Source organism: Podarcis pityusensis, assembly GCF_964106645.2.
Source record: "Podarcis pityusensis genome assembly, chromosome: 5".
Taxonomy (NCBI): domain Eukaryota; kingdom Metazoa; phylum Chordata; class Lepidosauria; order Squamata; family Lacertidae; genus Podarcis; species Podarcis pityusensis.
Window position 1 is genome coordinate 72,809,765 of NC_138032.1, and position 19,015 is coordinate 72,828,779.

Genomic DNA, 19,015 nt, shown 5'->3' on the forward strand with positions numbered 1-19,015 from the left:
CCAAAAGAGTGCTGTGTTAGGGAGCAAGTTGGGCAAGGATCCAGTGTCTTCCAGTTCTTCACTCTCCCTTTTGCCCAGTCTGTGAACTAAAATAAAGATAAGGGACTATCTTTGAATTCCTAACCTTCCATTTCCTAGGACTGAACAATAAGGGACACCTCACTTTACGTTTTAAAAAAATTGCTTATAGCTGGTCACCTAAATTACTGTCTCAGAATTCTTCAAATCATCTCTGCTTTGAAGAATTGTGTGTACAGTATACCCCCGGGGCGAAATGCACTTTTGAGCTCTTGGACTTGCTTCCTGCGCAGGGCCTGCTTGGTGTGCTGGCTCTGGGACTAGGAGGGATGCTCTCCCTCTCCCTGACTGCTATAAGGCCGGCTAGCTAGTCATGGGGTGGCTCCAAGGAGAACACGATTTTGTCTATATGGAATTTTCACACATATGCATTACCCCTGGAACTAAACCCCTGCATAAGATTCAGGCCAATTCTATCTGCAAATGACACAAAATTGAAAGATTTGCAAATTCTTTAGAGAACAGGAGTGAGATACTGAAAAAATATGTACAACCCTTAAGGTGGATATATACAATGTGACTGGGCTACCGTCTTCATATTTAATTATTATTATTATTTATTAAATTTGAATAGTGCCCTTCATCCGTAGGGTCTAAGGGAGGTTCAGAGCATAAAAATACAAAATAAAAACACAAAATACATAATAAAACAAGAGCAAAAAATCCATAAACCAATAACCCCACATCCCGTTTTCTAGGATCCTATTGCCTAATATTCATCATTCTTAAAATCCAAAAATCTTTTTCATGCTTTATATGCCGTAGGACTCTAACAGAAACCAACTTTACTAGCACAATATATTTTGAAAAGCAAACTGACAGGTTCTCACTTTCTCCCTAAACTATTTCCCATATATTACTTGTAAATAGCAGGAAGAAATGTATATGCAATTAAAGATTTTTCACTCAAACAGCTCAGTGCTGAAAAGGCAATCCTTCAATTTACAAAAGCAGCTTGCCACTTCTGCAGTGAACAAAGAGACCACCTGGCATGTATTTCTGTTTCTCCTAGTGCTTCAATTGACAGTATTTCCTCCACGCTCAATGACAGCCAGTGACCCCTTCATAATAATAATAAGAATCCACTGAATTTATTAAAAATCTCTATTAATGCTACTTAGTACCATTTGTTCCAGAAAACAAATATTCAACTATTCTGTTACTGGATTGTATGCCTGTTAGTGGGTAGAATAGTTGGGGTCCCCCCCCAATCCTACTGTATTTTAAAGATGGCTCAATCCCATCTGTCAGTTTGTCCTTAACTGTCAAGATAGTGACTGGTATTCAACGTCCATCACTGTAGCCACGACAAAAAACTCACAAAACATTACATGCTGTGTCTGCAGGCAGTCACATACTGAAGTCTATATATTTTGCTGTGATAAAATGTAGGAAAGTAGTAAAGTCCTAGCAATCTGATGGGGGAATTAATTACACACATGGACAAAATATATAGCAAACATGCTGTCAGTCTCCATTATCTAACAGTATTTATAAAACTAGTTACACACCAACAGTGTTTGATAATATTTGACCAAAGTGTAAATATACAATGAATCATTCCAGTATTTATTATTTATGTCTTTATTTTATGAGGGCTGTCACTGCAACTTAAAAATAATTTAAAACCAAACAGTAAAATGATGTTAGAAATGAGTCAAAGGGTGGTTGCTTTGAAAGAGTTAGAAAGTGCTTGCCTATTCAGAACTCATTGCCCTCAGTCTGAATTAGGGCTGCCATACATCCAAATTCTCCCAGACATTAGCGGGATCTCAAAGGCGGAACTGACTTTTGGGGGGGGGGGGGAATTCTGAAAGGAAGTGGTTTGCCCTGGATCGAAAAATTGCGTTATAGTAAAGCTCAGCAACTTTCAGGATGTCCTGATTCTTACTTTTTGAAATATGGCAACCTTAGTCTGAATCAATTTTGGTTGTCTTCAAAGACAGAAAGTGATTCTACGCATGTTTAACCAAAAGGCCCTTTAATCGTACATCAAAATGAGTGTTTAGAGTAGGGTTTCCCAAATGTGGGACTCAAGCTGTTTTTTTCACTACAGTTCCGATCATCCCTGTCCACTGGGTCCTGCTAGCTAGGGATGATGGGAGCGGCAGTCCAAAAACAGATGGTTTAGAGGACTGGTGCTTTTCCAAGCACAATTCAAAGTGAAGATGCAGCTTGGGACCCAGTTTCTGAAGGAATGCATCTACCTGTCTATGTGCAGAGGTCAACTTTGGAGGCTCTCCTCCAGGTGACCCTGCCAAATGGGCCTTCTATGGTTCATGGTGCCCATGAGTGAAATTTGCTTCCCAGGAAAGTTTGCCTGAGAACAACATTGCTCTCTCTTCAGCATCAGGCTAAATATTTGCTGTTCTGTGTAAGGAAGATTATATTTCTTTTTCTTTTTAAAAATGTAAATAATATATGCTTTTATTTTCTCTGTGTTTCTATTATTATTACAGTATGTACATATATTTGCGTTTTAAAACTTGTATTTAAATATTTTATACATACAAAGAATGAGCAGATAAATAACTGGCAATATTGCTGAGAAAGAATCAGTTTGAATACAGAACAATGTGTCTACTCAATTTTATGCTAAGCTGAAAAGAAAATATTTTCAACCATCAGTTCCCATGGCACTGGATACCTCAAAGGTTGAAGCACATTTATATGTTAAAACATGATAGACAGAGTGATGTTTAAGCCTCCTAACAATGGCACAAGGGAGCTGTAGAACAGTTTTCCTCAACCTGTTACCCTCCAGCTGTTTTGGACTATAGCTTTCATTAGTCCTAGCCAGCATGCCAAATGGTCAGGGGTGATGAGAGTTATAGTTTAAAACCTTTGGAGGGCACCATGTTGAAGCCTGCATGTAAGTTCAATGCTCCTGAATGAAGATAGCTCAGTCAGTAGAGCACGAGTTGCTTAATCTCAGGGTTATGGGTTCAAGACCCACACTGGTCAAAAAATTCCTGCATTGAGGGGTTGGACCCTCATGGTCCCTTCAAACTCTACAATTCTATGATTCTATGAAGTAAGAGAAAAGAATGCAGACTCTAATATCTAATAAAGTTAATATGTTAATTTGATCAACATCAATCAAATTAATATATTATGCAATAATGTGAATCAAAGTACTGATCCAAGTTTTGTTCCTGAAGATCTACTGGTAAATGCATCTGTAGAGGATCTGGATTCAAGGTGGGGATAACAGGACCAAAACAACTTTATAAAACAAGCCTTAACTTCTGCCGCTGTCTAGCATTTCTCAAGGCCTCTTAGAAAATAACCCAAATAATTGTGGTGACTCCAAAACTATTAAAAAAAACAACTACCCTACTAGTTTCCACAGCATTTGCCAACGGATGACATAGGAGGATGCCTCAAGTGAACTCTGGTCATAGATTATCATAATCACCATCAAAGGAAAACCAAACGTATTTAAGGGAATTAGAATGTACATGACATAAAAAAAATCCACAGTGACTTTCTGTACAAGACAACATTCCTCCACATAGTCACACAATCGTCGACTAATGAGCAGCTATAGTAAAGTGCAGCTTGGGGGGGGGGGGAGTCAGTTAATTCATACCAAAGAACGGCAGTACACCCACAGGCCAATGTACTATTTACTATGAGATTTGAAGCTCCAAAGATGGAACAGGTCAGGTTTGTTGAGAAAACTTTGAAAAATGAAATACATTTCCTTCAAACAATGACCCTTATGCACTGTTGATTAATATTACTGAGGGATTTGTCATCTCTTTCTCTCTCTGCATTGGCATTAAGATTTATATGATAAAAAGGTAAAATTTTAAGATAATCTGCTTTGTCGGTAGAGTTGTTAAAGAACAAAAGGCTGACCCTTTGCATCAAAGCAGAATCAGTCTTCGCCCATCAACTCCTGTTCCAGCCCTACAAATAGCGATTCCTGGATGCCTCAAACAACAAATAGGTGCATTGCAAATAATGAATAATAATAATAATAATAATAATAATAATAATAAGATGTTCTTTGGATGACTCATGCAAGACAGCCAATTCAATTTGTACTATATTAAGCACCAGGTTGTTCAGACAATACAATATATTGTAATTCTCAAAGTGTCTTTCCCACTTCCTGGTGCTGCTCAACAATATTTCAAACGAACCATAGAAGACACAAACTCATAAAAGTGTGATTAAGCCTTCCTGCCCATGTCTACTTATGATTAGCTCAAGGCAGTACCAAGTCATTAGGAAACCAGAGTTGAGAGTTCATCTCCAGATCCTAGTCAATCCTCTTTCCCCCAAAGTCCCTAGCTGTTTGCTGTTGAAAACAGCATGCTGGAGATGGACTAGATCATGGGTAGGCAAACTAAGATCCGGGGGCCAGATCCGGCCCAATCACCTTCTAAATCTGGCCCACGGATGGTCTGGGAATCATCATGCTTTTACATGAGTAGAATGCATCCTTTTACAGTCACACCTCATGTTACAGATGCTTCAGGTTACGTGTTTTCGGGTTGCAGACCGTGGGAAACCCGGAAGTTACTTCCAGGTTTTGCCGCTCGCACACGTGCAGAAGTACTAAATTGCGCTTTGTGCATGTGCAAAAGCGCCAAATTGCGCCAGCGCAGATGTGGTGCTTCAGAATGTGAATGCTGCAGGTTGTGGATTTGTCTCCTTCATGGGTTACATACGCTACAGGTTACATACGCTTCAGGTTACAGACTCCGCTAACCCAGAAATAGTACCTCTGGTTAAGAACTTTGCTTCAGGATGAGAACAGAAATCGTGCTCCGGCAGTGCGGCAGCAGCAGGAGGCCCCATTAGCTAAAGTGGTGCTTCAGGTTAAGAACAGTTTCAGGTTAAGGACGGACCTCCTGAATGAATTAAGTACTTAACCCAAGGTACCTCTGTATTTAAAATGCATCTCTGGGTTATTTGTGGGGCCTGCCTGGTGTTTTTACATGAGTAGAATGTGTGCTTTTATTTAAAATGCATCTCTGGGTTATTTGTGGGGCATAGGAATTCGTTCATATTTTTTTTCCAAAATATAGTCCAGCCCTCCACAAGGTCTGAGGGACAGTGGACCTGCCCCCTGCTGAAAATGTTTGCTGACCCCTGGACTAGATGGACCTTGGCATGATCCAGTAAGGTAATTTTTGTGCTAGTCACTTAAATAAGACATAGTCCCCATGTTTGGCTACTTTTCATCCAAGTTCCGGATAGTCAAAAAGCATGTGCAAAAGCCCCCAAATGCTGGCATTTAGACTCCAGTGACCAGTGCAGTCCCTGAGCCCCAGCTACCCAAAGGATACAAATAAAAAAGGCTCCCATGCTTTGACAGCAAAGTCAATCCCACGTCTGGCCTGACAATACTTGGAAAGCTCCCCAACTAGTCTCAGCTAAAGCTTGAGCAGACTCACTTTATATCACTGATAGGGAACCCAGTGATGGGTCATAAGGGGGAGGACAGAAGAAGTGGTGTCATTCCAGTGGCAGCACTATGCTGACTAGAGCGAAGGCGGGGTGAGGCAGTGTCATTGTGGGGGAGTTCTAGGTTGTTGGTAGCCCCACTGGGGGTGGGGTACATGCAGGGCTGCAGCCACCACCAACCTGGAGCTCCCCAGGGTACCCTGCCCCATTTTATTGAGTGACGTGCCTCCGTCACCAATTGGATGCCGCTGTCCTCCCCTTCCCCCTACAAATGACCTACTGCTGGAGCAACCTGTGGCCCCCCAGATGTTGTTGAATTACAACCCCCGTTATTCCTGATCATCATAAGCAATAAAAGGGCATCTGGAGGGAGCCTTTCTCTCTTCCTGCTGTTGGTGCTTAACCTCTTCTATTGGTGCAAAGTACTAGTGGGATTCCTCTTTATCCATAGTGACATAATGGCAGTATACACCACCAAAGCTCCAGCAAATGAATGTAAAGAGGATACCTGGCCAGCTGTGTGGGGAGCTCCTTCCACCTAAGCATCTGTCTGTCTGTCATCTGCAGTGACACTTTTTACAACTGAAGGGGAAAAAGTGAAATCTTCATTCGACCAATATATGCTACTGAAGGACTATGCACAGATACTGAGTTCACAGTACTCATCGGGCAGGCAGACTGGAAAGGACAGATGAAAGTATAAACGCTTTTAGACAAGATGACTTGTTGTCCTTAGTAGCTGAGATGCTGCTATATTGCCTATTTCTTTCTTTCACACTTCCAGCCCATCAGCAGCTCTCTATATACTGAACATCACCATGGTACACATCCTTGATAGAAGCATATATTTATGTTTTCCTTTATATATTTCAGAAATGGTATACAGCAACTGCATAGGAGTAAAATAAACCTAAAAGCACAGGCTGGGTGACCTGTGAGTTGAGATTCCTGCAGTGCAGGGGGTTGGAGTTTCCTTCTAATCACTATGCCCTGAAACCCCTTCACCACTTTTCAAATGTGGCTTTACTGAAATCAGCTGAAGGTTTCCAAATGATTTAATGTGTTTTTATTATTTGTTTTTTATAATTTCATAATTCATGATCCAGCAAAGACCATTAATTTAAATACGAGAGCTTTGCATGCATTTAAATCTCTCTTATTGAAACCAGGGGGATCTAAAAGTGTTTAACTTTTACCAAACTAACTAGCTCCTTGTTAGTGGTCATTGTACATTTTGGCAGCAATTAAATCCATCGTGCAGATACACATAATTGGTATACACATAACTGGGTCTGTTCAGCTATGGATTCTGCTTGCATTTCAGCCACTAAATACCCACACATATGATAGATTTCAATTATTGACCTTTTGGTCCCTGGACCTTGCTGCAAAACTCATCAAAGTCTCTGTGAATGCTAATTATGAATCCATATTTAGTTATTTGTGGATGTGTAAGAATAGAATTCCCTTACTTCATGGATTTAGGCATCACCAATTAAACAAAAATGCAATTAGGACTGATTCTCAAACGTAGAAGATGTAAAATGACCAATCCTGATGATGTATTTTCTTCAAGTAATAACCTCTGAGATTGGCAAAATGAAAGTGTCATTTGCAACCCCTTTGCAGAATTGTTTATCAAACGAATTACAGAGAAACTGGAATATGAAAAGGCGGTAATTAAAAGAATTCATGGAAGTGCCACAGAATGAATGAATATTCATACACCATCATGAGCTTTAACGCTTCAAGCTTGATTTTCATTTCATATTTATAATGTCAATCTGCAGTTGCAGAACTTTGTGATTACCTTTTCAGGGTTTACTGAGGTCTGGAGACAACAAACATTCCCCCCCAATAGGTAGATGGATGGATGTACAGATGTACAGATTTTCACTCAGATGACATAGAAAAATACAGGGAAAAATTACCTGGCTCCATCTAGGGATGAAATTTGGTCCACTTTTCACAGGGGATTGACATGATCTGATGTACCTGAACTTGCTTGAGAAATGGAACACAACTCCCAGCTGGCTTATGTACTTTTCTGGATTTTGCAGTGCATTTTTGGTGCGTAAACACATAAATATGTTTTTTTTAATGGCTGAATGTATTGAAAATAATTGATAAATTTTGGGTAAAAAGTGTCTACAAAAGGCATACAATGAGAGAGAATAGCTTGCAACCAAGGATTGATTGCATTAGCCCACCAACACCTCCAGCAGCCAGAAAGAGTTGGTAAAGTGCCTATTGAGTACCAAAAGAGTGGAGATTATTTCTTGCTGGTGATCATCATGATTAGTAGGTACAATCAGGCTACAGTAAAGCACTTTTATAGTGTGTAGCTGAATGTTGCACACAAGCACAGGCTGATGTCCTGTTTCTTCACTACAAGGCAGTGTTTGGAGGGTGTGATTATGAGCAGAGGGGTTGATGAAGGGGAACTTTACTGATACACAGCAACCCATTTTTCCAGATAAACAATATAAACACACAAAATGTGCAAAAGTCCAAAGTCACAAAGTTCGTTTGTTGTTTTTTGAACAAGAATACCACTGCTGTTTCAAGAATGAGTTAAGAAAAGCTAAGTACAATATTGCATTAAGAGTTCTGAAACTTACTTTGTCTAAGTGCTTTCTGCTTCCTCTTTCCCCTCAGGTGGTTTCCAGTGGATTCCTGATGCATGATGATGATGTTAAATTTCACAAACACATATCTGGAATCAAAGTGGAAAGCATTTATTTTATACAGACTGTCAGCCGTATTGTTTCCATTGGTATATAGTAGTGAACGCTCAACTCTCCTATGGACGAAACTCTATGCAGTTTCAAAGAGTGTAGAGAGGTTGCTAGCTGGAACATGATCATATTATGCCAGTGTTTAGTCAGTCTGTTTGGGGGCCAAATTAAAAGTGTCATTTAAAGCCCTAAACATTTGGGGTCAGGTTTCCTGAAGGATCGCCTCCTCTGGAACTTACCTTACCTACATGGACCTTCAGAGGCTATTCTTTGGGTGTCTCTCTACCAAATGACTTATGATGGGAGTTTACTAGAGACATGACATTTTCTGGGCTGGCACCCTGGTTATGGAATGCCCTCCCCAAAGACGCTTCCCTGAAGTCTATGTTGCAACATTTTGGTGCTGCATTACAATCTTCACACCAACCCACACATCCATAGCATTTCAGTCTTAAAAACCTTTTAGTCAGTAATCCTAAATTCACTGACCCCAACCCCAATTCATGCACCCCCATGTGCAGATTGTCATTTTAATGATTTACAGACTCTTTGGATTTTTCCCCCCAGTGAAGGGCATTGCTGTGAACTCTGTTCTATGGACATTTCCTTCTGCTGAAGTCATTTTATATATGGTTGCACAAATATATTATAATTTTTAAATAAACTTTTGGTGCCCAGAGCAATGAACTATAAATATATTAAAAGTTGTGCCACACGTGGTGGGGTGGAATCTCCAGCATCACTTCTCCTTACATGGGTGGGGCTGGGGAAGTGGCAGGGCCAGGGCTGCGCAGATACACTGGTGCTCCTAACTTGCTGCCTCCCTGCCCAGGCCCTGTTCATGTAGGCAGCAGAGAAGCTAATGTCAGGAGGATGGTTCTTCCTCATCATACACACCATTACTGATCAGAAATACCTTTAAAAATACAGGTGAAAGTGCTTACTTTGGTTTGTACTCCTTCATTTTTTATTAAATATTGCTCTAGCATTTAACTGTTATGAGTCTAAATTCTCCAGCATACCTAAGGGGTAAGCTGTCTGAAACTGAGCTTGAAAATCCATACCCCAACTAGGTTGGTGAGTTCATGGCCATAGAGAGCTTAAACCCATTATTCATATTCAACATCCAACATATTAGCAGCAATGGCCAAAGTTGACATCACATCAAGAGTTCATGTTGTCCGCTGTTTTTCTTTAAAACTTTAAGAACAATGCAATATCATGGCCCTATTTGCGCATTCAAGCCACATCTGGCTGGTTTGTGGGGTAAAATATGCAGCGTATAGGTGGAGAACCTGTGGCATTCCCATGATCCCTGATCATTAGCCACATTGGCTTGTGCTGATGGTAGTTGGAAGCCAGTAACATCTGAAGGGCCATAGATTCCCCATGCCTGGTATAGGAGATCCCTGCACTGACGCCTTTGTGCAATTGGGAACCCTGACAACACAGGATTCCCAGTCCCACAGAGGCAACTGTGTTCAGCTGAATATGGTTGGATTCCCCTTCAGACCTTTGCACTCAGTGCATGAAGGTGTCCTCTTGGAATTGGATTTTGCAGGCAGGGTTTCTGCACACAATGCCACAGCAATCTTCACATATTCACTTTGAATGCCTGAAGAGAGCTTATGTCTGCATCAGATCCATTTTCTTAACCCAGTAGCACACATCTCTGTTGCAACTGTTATTTAGCTCAGCCAAACCTGAACTAACTGCACAGCGCTCTGGGTGAATAAACGTGTGTCTCTAAATTGACTGGGTCTGCTATTAGTTGTTCATGAATTCTTCTCCTATGGGAGTTTATAGAATGTGCAGAGACCAAAAATGTCATACTTAGAAAAATCTTTGAGCACACAAGTTTAAATTTGCCTCTCGTGATAATTGTTATATGGTATTGGGGAAAACTGAAATATGTTAAGGGCTCACTGAATGAATTATTAAATCTACTTGAACTTTCAAATTGTTGACTATCATGAGAGAATGGATTCATATAATGGAATTGGCTGTAATGAAATTCATAATATAAGCAATTAGAATGGATAAAAAATTGATTCTTTCTTCTAACATGTATTCTCCTTTGACATCACTTTCACTATTTTTGATATCTTCAATGGGATCACTAAACGCTCTGTTCAAGATGTGACTGGCATCAGTGAAAAGGAAACAAAAGCAATCAAATTTCTGATAGAGACTGCAGTGCAGAAGGGGGGGGAAACCCAAGCTTTTCTAGAAAAATATACATTACTTATGAGTTTCACAAGGATGGAGCCAGACTTTGCTTCCTGCAGATAGAAAGGCACATGATATAGCAGAGGAATTCTTCTGGCAAAATGCTGAAGGGGGTGGTTTTCATGATTTACCCACTCCCTGCAACTCTCTATACCTCCCATCTGTTCTGGGAGGTCGGGTGACCCTCCAAAATAGTATAAAATAGTATGAAGTATGACATAGTATGAGGTATAAAAGGTGGCACTGGGAGCTTCAGGGAGGAGGTGATATTCCCTCCCTCCCTTTCTGTCAGTGGGGTGCCCAGGTGGAATTCTGCCCATATGATATAGACAATAGCAGGTCCAAACTCTAGATTTAATGAATGAATGAATGAATGAATGAATGCCTGTCATTTCCTCTATGGAGCTTAGTGTGTTGGGCATGGAGATTACCCATTTTTAGGCTAGTCTACAAGTAACAGGCCCACAGTTGCCCATTGAGCCTCACACTAAGCAGAGACTGAAACCTGGGCCTTCCTGGTTGAAACTCCCAACACACACAAACACCACCTCACAGATGTGTTATTCGCAAAAGAGCAGAGTGTATGTTTGAGCTATAGAATATATTGAAAGACCAAGGTGACTTCAAACTGATTGTGTTACACATCTAATAGTAAATAAAAGCTACTTTAGCCATCAAAATGTCTTGAGCCAGCACCAGTACGGACAAATTGAACTGTATGCACCATAAATGCTACATATAAATTAGAGTCAGCAGTGGCAAACACCAGGAGCAGCTTGCTTCGTGAAGCATAGCTACAGCAATGCCCCCCATCAGTATCACTGCCATATACTAGGAAAGGGGGGCAAGATTGGGGCTGCACACAGACTGCCATATAAGCTATGTTAGCGCACCTGCACACCCCAACCACACCACTGTCTCACCCCTCACTTTAAGTGACAGTGAAGCTGCAGCTGGGAGGCTATTGCCACGGTTCCCCACCCCCCACTCCAAGCAGGTGAACTGCTCCTTGCAAATACTGTGTAATATGAAGTGCAGATACATGTTGGAGTAAGAAAGCACAGAAGAACCTAGCCAGTTGCAACCCCCTGCTGAACAGGTTCTCCTATTTCTGGCCCATGACACCAGTCTCATCCCAGTTCCACATTCATCTGCTCCTGCCATCATTAAATCATCATTTATTTATTTGGGTGAGTAAAAGATGGTACGTTTTTGTTGTTGTTAAGGCAGTCCGTGAAGAACTGCACTGCAAAATTTGGAGAGGTGCAAAATCTGAAGGATAGCTATGTTCCAATCTGCATATTAGTGTGGAAGGTACAGTTCAGATCTGTTAGCTCCAGAATATGCACAGATTGAATAGTTTAAAAACAAATTTCAAAATAACTTCTCTCTGCACCTTACACAAACACCAGTGTGCAAATGACAAATAGATTTGTTATGTAAGGGTCACAAGGAATCGGAATATAGACGTATCATACTAGACAAAACACATCTAAGACTAAAACCCTCTTCAAACATTCAGTAGTAGTAGTAGTAGTAGTAATAATAATAATAATAATAATAATAATAATAATAATACCCCGCCCATCCGTCTGGGTTTCCCCAGCCACTCTGGGTGGCTCCCAACAGATTAAAAACAGAATAAAACATCAAACATTAAAAACTTCCCTAAACAGGGCTGCCTTCAGATGCCAGTAAACATGTGAAAGGAACCATGAGGAAGAGTATCTACAGCCCTGTCACCATTCCAATTGCCCTCGATAAATTGAAAGGCAATCATCTGAAGCAAGGAGCGTCCTGTAACCATTGAGACTTCTTGTACATCTTAGAACTCTGGGAAAATCGATTGAAAAATAGTGGAGACTTCCTGCAAATAGTCACCCTCCACAAAGAATAGCGATGGAGGCAGAGTTAAATACTTGTCCCTACCCTGCCTTATCAGTTGCTTGTCAACTATGCTGCTCCAAAGGATTAATACTGAGGTGTTAATATAAGGAAGAATTGGCCCTGCAATTTAGCCTGATGTGAAATTGGATGGGGAACACTTGGGGATGGAAACACTCTGAAAAGATTTCAGAAACAAGAGGGGTCCCCACTCCATCCCAGACACAGTTTTAGAAGCAACATTTTTACAGCTTTAAATGGGCTTATAAAAATCATGAATGGTGTGAAGAAAATGGGACAGAGATAAATGTTTCTTCCTCTCTTATAAGACTAGAACTTGGCGTCACTCAATGAAATTGTTTGGCAGTACACCCAAGAGAAATTTCAGTTCAAGTAGGGTCCAAATCAAAACTGGAAATTCCTCCTCTGGCCAAATGTTCAAGAAATTTTGACAATAGCCAAAAGACACCTGGAAAGGTCAAGCAATATTTCAGGGAGGAGAGAGTGGGTCATCAGACACCCTTATTAAAGGTGTCAGGAAATAATATTTTTTTATTTTCTTATAATAAAATTTATAGGCAATTCTGACTTGAAAATCAAGGGAAGTGCACCTGCTTTATTTCAAAGCAATGAATTTTATACATAAGGCAAAAATACATTTTGGTTCACTCATGACTTCAGAAAGTGCCAATTTGATAAGATTCCCCTTTGAATGTGAACTGAACTGAATTTCTTGCCCATCTCTAGCTGAGTATGAGTAGTAGAGAGAGACCAAAACTACAAGTGTCAGTTCAGATGACACGCGGAGCCAAATCTTGGGTTAGTATGGCACAGCTTGGCAGCAAAAGAGCAGGGAGGGGGGCTAAGTGGCTGTGAGCTCCTCCCTGGAAGGCCTCATGCTTGTGTCATCTCAGCAAGCCAAGGTTTGGCTTAGTAGGTTATCTGAATCATCTTACGGTTTCCAAATTACAAACTACTGATCATATTTACAGTGTGACTGCTGGGAGAAGTGCAGAGAGAAGAAACATCACGGGGCAGCTATAGCAGCACATCCAAATGCCTCCATTTGCCCCAGCTGGAACAAAACATGTCTCTCCAGCATCGGTTACAGCAGGCACTGTAAACCTTCCAACAGTTTATCTTCACCCCCCAAAGGCACACTCCTCCATTGTCTCCTAAGACAGAGAAATGTCAACAACAACAATAACAGTACCTGCTTGCTTATCTAGGCTATACTCCTATACCCTTTTACATAGGAGAAGCTTCATTGAAATTAGAGGGACTTACTTCTGAGTGGACATGCACAGGATTGCATCGTAAGGCTTTAATCCTATATGCATCTACTTGGAAGTAACCCTGTTACATTCAGTTGTGTTTCTGATACAAGACTGATCCGTTATAATCTATCAACATCAGGAACAACAAATTATCTCAGATATACATGTGATTTGATTGAGCTCAAATATTCCTCTCTGCATACAGACAGAAACAGTTATCTCCTCTGTGTTGCCTGTATTTTCTTGTAATATGTAGTTCTGCCCTATGGAAATGCCAGGCGACCATTCAGACAATCAAAGAGCCATAATGTAATGAACCAAGAATTTTTAAGACACTAAGCCTGGAGCTACTTCATTTTATAATATATAAACAAATGTCTCAAAGTCAACTTTACAGTTAACATGTAATCACACTTCTAAATGTGTGTCTTTATGCATATTACAGCTAATTCATGCAAACTGAAAATTAATTAGGTTTTAATAGTACATCAGCCAAACATATTATAATTATATCTATAAAGCCATTAGATGGGCAGAAAGAACAGCTAAAAGGGCAGAACAAGCTGGCCAGATATCACTGCTGAATAGTAAGCAAACCACAATAATCAAAGCTGAAGCTTTTACAGTTTTAAAAAGGACCCTTTTACAACTTGGAAGGGGACTTGATAGAGATTTACAAAATTATGAATGGTAATAAAGAAATCTGACAGATATTTTCTTCTTTTCTCATAATAGAACTTGAGATCCCCCCCATGAAAGTGATTTTCAATAAATTCTACACTGACAAATAAAGAGACAATGTAGCCATGTCACCCTCTTGTCACAAGGCTCCAGCAAACAGCCTGATTATTCAACATTCTTTCTTGAGTGCATGTCAGTTTTGCATGTGTTTAATCATAACTCCATTCAGTCCCATTTTTACAATGATCTGTGGGGTGTTTTTTTTTTAAGCAGATGGAAATTTGTATTTAAATATTTGAGCACAAAACACTTATTTAAACACTTATTTTATCTCAATGTACTCATTTCTAAATGTACTTTACCCTTAAATTCATTTTCCCCCTTCTTCTACATTTTAATACATTTTTTTCAAGGCAATAGCTGTATTTCAAAATCTGGAGAAGTGCGAAATCCAAAGGATAATTGTCTTCCAATATCTGTATTAGTTCAGGAGGTGCAAATTGAGTCACTTAAAATGCAGACCAAACAAAATTAAGGGCTGTAGTGCTGTGATAAAGTACACATTTTGCATGAAGAGGTTCCCAGATTCAGTTTATGGTATCTCAAGGTAGTGCTGCCTGAAATTCTATAGAGAGCTGCTGCCAGTCAATGTAGACAATACAGCGCTAGATGGATCAGCAGGTATAAGACAACTTCTTAAGTCCTCCTACAGTGTGACTGGAAGCTCCCCATCTAAAGCAAATGAAGGTGGCAGCATGATCACGGAAAGAAGGAACTCAAAAGGCACACCATTCCTGGGAGTAGAGCCCTTTGAAAACAGTGGGCCATACCTCAGAAGAACCATGCCAGGCTAATTGCTTAATAACACCATTTATATTATTAAGCTAAGGTTGAGTTTCTTTAATTGGCAAAATTATGGTAAAATCCTGGACTGCCTGGTGCGTATATATGTCTGAATGCTTCCCTATGTGGGGAAAAAAGCTCATTCATCTATCAGGTGAATATCAGTAAGAAAGAGAGGTTGGCCCCCTCTCCTGACATGTTAAATTTACTATGGACCTGCGGGACAGCTCAGTCAGCAGAACAAGAGACTCTTACTCTCAGGGTTGTGGGTTCTAATCCCATGTTGGGGGAGAATATTCCTGCATTGCAGGCAGCTGAACTAGTTGACTCTCGTGGTCCCTTCCAAGGGTACAATTCAATGAATCTATGCAAAATAAATGTATCAAGAAGGGGTGGGGATAAACACATAGCCCTCTGCAGCCTAAAGTGGTATGGTATAGGAAAAGAGCCTACAATGGTAGGATATAGGAACAGATTTTGGATCTGCAGTTTCTGCGGCGAAGTCTACTTTTCAATAACATTCAATTATATATATACACCTGTTCACACCTCTTGATTTCATTTCCTGTATTGCAGGAGAAAAGTGCTGAACAAAGTTTTGTTTTCCGCCCCCCATAAAGCTCAGAAGGTCAAAATCATTTATTGAAAGCATTCCCACATCTGAGTTAGACTATCTACAGGTTCTCATTAACACAACTAAAATATAAATCTCACTGTGTCTTGACACCTCATTGCAAAAATGCAAATAGAAGCAAGGGATCTCAGTCCTATTTAAGAGAAGCTTCAGTGTAGCTAAGGGAAAAACACTTGGCCACTGTCTTGAACACAAGGAAGGATCTAGACAAAAACTGTAATCCTATCCTCACTTATGTGCAAGTAAGCTCTATTGACCTCAATGAGATTCACTTCTGGATTGGATTGTGCTGATAAGTTAGTCATGCCTTATTTAGTTCCACTGAAATCAAGGAGACAACTAAGTCATGTCTAACTTAAGCTTCCTTGATTTCAGCCCTATGTCTTTGTTCAGACCATTCCTTTTGCTGTACCAGCTATTTAGGGATAGTACTTAATATTTTCTTTGCTAGGTGTATGTCAGCACAGTCTTGCGTGAATATTAGGGACACATTGACTTTTCCACAGAAAAGAGGAAAAAGCTTAATTTTCTGCTTCAGGAAACTGAATTCTTCGGGTAAAAGGCCATCAAATACCAACCTCCTGGGCATATAAGAGAAACCAAACATATGTAGCAAGCTTTGATAACTAGCCTCTTTGTGGTGCAAGACAAAGACAATGGGAAGTCACTGAGAGCGAAACAAATATTGTAATTTTTTTGATTAAGTTTCCAACATATTATTTAAGCAAAGTCATTATTTTTTTTGACAGTTTTGAAAAACAAGAAGGAAGTGACTGCTCAATCAGGCATCTTTAAAATTATTAACAGTGACGGAAGTCATAGATTCATAGTTGGAACGTGACCCAAAGGTCATCTAGTCCAACAACTCTTGTTGCAGGAAGCCCACTATAGCAGGGGTGGTGGACTGTTATCTCGTGAGCCAAGGGAACCCCATAGTATGCATGCTCCAAAGCATAAGGCAAGGAATGTGCCCCCCACCCAAAAAATTTAAGTCTCCTCAGTCTGTTGCAATGTTGCCTGTACTCTGCGCTTATAATTGTACCGTATTTTTAGAAAGTTGTTTCAGAATGTATGAAGCAGTGAGACTTCACCACTTCTTTTGGGAGACATTTTCTATGTTCTGAAAAGATTCTGTTTCAGTTCATCAATCCTCAGACTGTCACTAAGAGCAATGGAGCAGGAAGGCAAGAAATCTTCCTTCTTTATCCAGGAATGATATAGAGAAATACAGTTACCTCTCTGAAATTTGATAGGGCCAAGGATGTGAGAACACCCACTCCTCTTACAAGTTGCATGAGTCTTATCAAAATGTGATTTGTTTCCCACAAAATTCCTTGGATATTCCCTGAGGGGCCTCCAAATTTAACATGAAAATGTGCTTTAAGCAAAATTCATGACAGCTCTTTTTGCTATTACTCTTGTAACGGGGCAGATAGCTGTCATGAAAGGCACAGGAGAGATGCGGCCAAGGCATGACAGCCTTGTGACCCACTGGCTTGCAAGCATTTAAATCAGAATGCAGTGGATATCACAAAAAATAAGCAAAGGACTAAACGGATTCATGACTCATGTTTCCACTTTTCACACATTTATGTTCCAAGTAGAACTCATACAAAAATGATAGTCAGTGTAACCCACTCACTCAGCTGCTTATTATCACTGGCTGTAACATCCAAAGTTGTTCTCAGTCCTTTTTAGATATCATAGCCTGTGAATATGTGAGCATAAAGGTATCCCTTGCCAGTTCCACACTTCCTGTAACTGCTATGTTCTTGGGAGACTCCTGGCATTTCATTTGTCTAGGAAAATGGCCTTCATTAAATTTGTCAGTAGATGGCATTTGGGTTAACGAATTATGAGTGCATAGGTTCAGGGATCACTTCTTCAGAAATCTTTTCATGTCTCAAATTAACTTTTTAAATGTTAAAACATTCATTGCAGATCAAGCCCCCTCCCCCTTTGAACAGCAAGTGCCGCAACTATTCAAGACAACACACCAAAGCCTTGTTACAATGACTCAAGTTCAAGAATAGAGCACAGGTAGGAAACTCAGGAGCCAAATGTGGCCCTCCAGCTCTCTCAGTTTGGCCCTCAGGACTTTCCCCAGTTTTGCATCTAGTCCTGCCCACCAGTTGTATACACCCCCATCATGGAATTTTGCCCTTGGAATCAAGAGGGTTATCCAGCCTTTGCATATAGCATACTGAATTTCCTGTTCATCCTCCTCCAGATTTCTCTGACCTATGGCTTGGAGCTGTTTATCTTCTTGCTGCTCATCTCTCCTTTGGTACAACACTCTCTATTGGATAAGAGACTATATAATATGTAGTTATTCAAAACCCACCTTTCATTCTACGTTCAAATACTAGGTTATAATTTTATCTGCGTCTTTGGAACATTTTAGATCACATAGGAAATATATACCCCAATCTCAACCAAAGTGCAAACAAACTAAAATGCATGTGGTAATCACATTAAAATGCAAAGTCTAGAACTCTTTCATTTAATATCCAGGATGTATGTACAGTAGCCACAGATTAGATACAGAATTCCTTCCAATAGTTTTCTGTTTTCATAGATAGGGGATGCATAATTAATAGCACTAACCATCATTCGTCATCCGCAAGAAAACTTGTAGACTCAAATTCTATGAAAGAAACAAAGCATCTCTAGCAGAGGTTTCTCAGCACTACTTATGTTGTGAGCAAAGTATACGGAGGCGGAAAGGACTAACAGTTCTGCTTCTCTTCTTCTCTGTATAAATGCAGTACTGCTAGAAGACTTCAAGTTATTCAGTCACCATCTGCAGATTGTCTATTCATTAATCCCCATGACCTTCAGGAGATTCCAGCGAGGCAAATGGAAATACACTCATTTACATCAACCGTCCTCAAGCAGGCTCCGTGAGTTACACATAAATAATGGTTTTTCTCTTCTGAAGATGCGGAAGAGTCTTTTTGACTAGGAATGGGCAAATCTGTCAACTTCAGGTTCTCTCAACCTCTTACTTTTCTGATCTTAAATTCAGTACTCCACATCCCCAAATCTGCTTGTGATTATTATTATTTTTTAAAAGCCCTCATGAAAACCTGCCAGTATTTTGATGTGATTTTTTCCTAATATACACATCCTAGTATCCAATTTAGCCTAATATACAAATTTTTGCAAAGCAATTACCCCTAAAACAAGGCATTATTGCAAATTATTTTCAGCAATATATGCATTTTTAT

The 19,015-nt window shown here is 40.1% G+C and overlaps 1 long non-coding RNA gene across 28 annotated transcripts in view; it reads right to left on the reverse strand.

Moving 5' to 3' along the window:
- Positions 1 to 19,015, reverse strand: part of LOC308476927 — an 808,687-nt gene that overhangs the window by 64,143 nt on the left and 725,529 nt on the right. For all 28 annotated transcript variants that reach the window (XR_013986193.1, XR_013986194.1, XR_013986198.1 and 25 more), the window contains one exon: positions 8,121 to 8,215. This is a non-coding gene — a long non-coding RNA (uncharacterized lncRNA). The remainder of the gene's footprint in view (positions 1 to 8,120; positions 8,216 to 19,015) is intronic.